The sequence below is a fragment of the Loxodonta africana genome, unplaced genomic scaffold (assembly GCF_030014295.1).
Source record: "Loxodonta africana isolate mLoxAfr1 unplaced genomic scaffold, mLoxAfr1.hap2 scaffold_113, whole genome shotgun sequence".
NCBI classification, from domain to species: Eukaryota; Metazoa; Chordata; class Mammalia; order Proboscidea; family Elephantidae; genus Loxodonta; species Loxodonta africana.
In genome coordinates this window covers 66916-70477 of record NW_026974876.1, presented here as the reverse complement: position 1 = coordinate 70477, position 3562 = coordinate 66916, and the positions used below count along the sequence as shown (strand labels likewise).

At 55.0% G+C, this 3562-nt stretch overlaps 1 pseudogene; it reads right to left on the bottom strand.

Moving 5' to 3' along the window:
• Positions 1 to 2130: 2130 nt before the first annotated feature.
• On the bottom strand, positions 2131 to 3201 carry LOC100660368 (PC-esterase domain-containing protein 1B-like; annotated as a pseudogene).
• Positions 3202 to 3562: the final 361 nt, after the last annotated feature.

The following is a 3562-nucleotide window of genomic DNA, read 5'->3' as shown; positions in this document are numbered from 1 at the left end:
TAAACAATTTTTTTTTCCAATAACAATAGAATTACATGAATTTTTTTTTATGCAAGTTTGGATTAAAGTTTCAAAGTTTCCTTCTGGCACAACCTAAAGGTTTGTGGTTCAAGCCCACACAGCACTGCTGTGGAAGAAAGGCCCGGCACTCTGCTTCCAAGAAGGTTACAGCCAAGAAAACACTGTGGGGCAGTTCTACCCTGGGTTTGCCAAGAGTCAGTGTCAACTGGCAACTGTTTCTGTTTTTTTAGGTGACATAGGTGGAGTTCCTGCGTGACACGACAGGATATACATTTGTATGCATGTATATTTTATGTACGTGTGTATATATATATGTGTGTGTATATGTATAAGAAGCCCTGGTGGCACTGTGGTTAAAGCACTCAACTGCTAAATGAAAGGTCGGCAGTTTGAAAGCACCAGCAGCTCCTTGGGAGAAAGGTGCAGCAGTCTGCTTCTGTAAAGATTTACATCCTTGGAAATCCTCTCAAGTCACTATGAATTAGAATTGACTCAACAGCAGTGGGTTTTTTTTCCTTTTTTGTATATGTGTGTGTATATATATATATATATATATATATATATATATATATAAATCTATGTATGTATGTTTATGTCTGTCGTTGTTAGGTGCCATTGAGTTAGGTTGAACTCATAGCAGCCCTATAGGACGGAGTAGAAGCGCCCCATAGGTTTTCCAAGGAGGGGCTGGTGGATGTGAACCGCCCACCTTTTCGTTAGCAGCGCAATGCTTACCCAGGGCCCCACCAGGGCTCTGTATATAAGCATATGCGCATGCTTGGCTTCCCCCACATGTCTGTCAGTTTGACGTACTGTAGGGGTTCTTACACCAAACTTTTGACACCTCCTTTAACAATACTTTAAATCATTTCAAGCCCAAAATGTGTCATTTCTCCTTTTCCGTAACCAGCCCTGGATTTGCTCATTCATTCTTAGCATGCTTGAGATCACTCTGATTCCCATCTCCTCCCTGGCTACCTTCCATCCCCGTTTGTCTTTAAGGCGCATTGTTCCTCATATGAGGAAAGAGAAGCTGGTTCCTCTGCCAAGGAAACCCCCGACCTCTGGAAAAGCTCTCAGAGTCTCCCAAGTGTGTGCAAATAAATTAATTCACTTTAATAGTATAGAAAAAGGTCTGGGAGGCTTGTTTTTACACCAGCCTTGAGAGGCCTGAGAGGCACTTAATTTCAGGTCGCTGAATTGAGCATTGGATCTTGCTAAGTGGTGAAGCGCAGCTCAACCTCGGGGCTTTTCTGAACAAATAACTCTTCTACAGAAACTACAGGTAATTGGAAGGAATGGATTTCGCCTGATTGCCTCTTTGGCCCTGAAAGCAGCAGAAGCCCCCGAGGAGGCGTCTGGGCGCCCTGCTCCTTGCCCCGAAAGGCACCCAGAACATAATGGGAGTGACAGGCTACACTGATCCATTATGGACACACTGCCAGGGCGCAGCCCCACAAGGCCTTCGCAGAGACAGACACTGTGTTTCTGAACGCACTTTTTTAATTCGCAGTTAGTTTGTGCATCAAGGCAAGGAGGAGACAACCGTGAGTGTGCACGTCTGATATCTGTTCCTTTCCCCAACTCGCAGCGAGTAAGGCTTGTCCTTGCTGAGAGGGGTGGAGGGGTGGCTGGAGGTGTTCCAGACCTGCATGCCTAGGCCATCCCCCAGGCAAGGGTTCAAAGGGGAGAGGACGACCTACCTGGGGGGGTGGTTACCGAAGTCTTGGCACTGGTCATACTGGTGGCTGCGGTCCGTCCCCCTGCACCTCTGTGGCTCTGCGGGGGGTACCTGGAGGGTAAGGCGGAGAAGCCCGGTGAACCACGCGGCGCTGGTGCTAATCAGAGGCCGTATGTATTCCGGCGTTGCGGGGCAGCCGGCCAGCTGTCAGGTTTGCTTCCTCGCCATACCTAGTGTGCAGTGCAGAGGGGTCGCCAGAGCATGACTGGCGCTGCAGGGATTGGTTCCAGGGCAAACTGGAGCCATGGCGGTGCCGCCGGAAGCACCTGGGAACCTGGGGCAGGGAAATAGGGGGTCTCCGCGACTAAGCGATAGGGCACGCGGGTCTAGGCGGGCGTCGAGGCGGGGCCTACCTCACTGGATTCACCTCAGTGGTGCTGGAGCAGTCTGTCGTCCGCGGGCCCTCTGAGACGGCTCCCAGGGCCTTCCCAGATCCACCTGCCCACCGGGTTGTCGCAGGGCAGGTCCACGCCCGAGATGTCGCCCAGGTGGGCCAGCAGCAGCTGCGAGAGCCTTCGATGAGCGTGTTGGTTCCAGTGCACGCCATCTGCCTGCCTGTGCTGCCGGAGTGCCGGAAGCGGAAATTCAAGTCCAGCACGTTGAAGCGGAGCCTGCTGGCCTCAGCGGCGCTGTAGAAGTTGGCCTCCACCACATCATCCCGCAGGCACGAGGTCGGGGGCATGCCCTCAGGCGGGAGGAAACCCCCCGAGACCGTCTCAGCCACTGGCATGGCAGTGTCCCACACCACGAGAGAGGACTCGGGCAGGACCTAGCGAAGGCACCAGAACAGGGTCTCCAGGTTCCTCCTGTAGCTCCACATGGAATCCTGGCCATACCTGGACAGGTCACAGAGGCAGGAGTTCATGATGACCACGTCTGGGCCGTGCTCGCCCCTCAGCAGCTCCAGCAGGACTTTCTCCACGTACCGGGAGTAGGCGCGCGTGAGGAAGTAGAAGCGCACAAGGTGGTGTGTGGAGCAGAACTCGCGGACTTCGCGGTAGTGGGTCCCGTTGTGCATACGGCCCCACCTGCCGCCGTGCAGCAGCCTGTCCTGCTCGAAGCTCATCTCGCCCTTGGCCTTCAGCTGACTGCTTGAGAGCAGGCAGTCCTTCTGCAGCAGGAGCACCAGGTCCTTGTACACGGCCCTCTGCACCGAGTCCCCCATGACGACCACGAACTTGTTGTGCCGCAGCTGCCGGACTTCGGACGCCCTCACGTGGACCATGGTGGCTGGGTGAAGGTGGCCTAGCTCCTGCCTTCCCTCAGGGCGGGTCCCGAAAGAGCTCTGGACCGAGGGCTGAGGGGCTGCTGCCAGAGACGGAGAGAAGGCAGGCAGGCTGGCTGGCTGGCGGTTGTGGGGCGGCCGGGCGGGCAGACGGGGGCTGTTTAATGCCGCTGGACTGGCCTGGGCCTGGACGGGGAGGAGAAAGGGGGCAGCGTCCGGGGCCCTGAAAGCGTTCTGCCAATCCTTAGGCCCACGGTGTGACCTCTGAACCCATGGCCCTCCCCCTGTGCCTGGCTTGGCTCCCCTTGGTGGAGGGCAGCGGTGCTGACACTGATGCTGTTGGTCTGGATGGTTGTAGGCTGTTTCCGCCTCAGCCACCACCTGTGCTCCAGGCACTGGGAGAAAGTCTGTCCACTGGAAGAACCAGGCCACTTCCAGGGCCGTGGCCCAGTCGGTGGTGGATCCACACCCAGGATTTCCAGGCAGTGTAGGCGAGAATACTCAGGAAAACATACTCATCTTAGTTCCACGGTGCTTTCGTTTTTGTTTTCGTTTTGTCTCTCTCTTCCCAATCC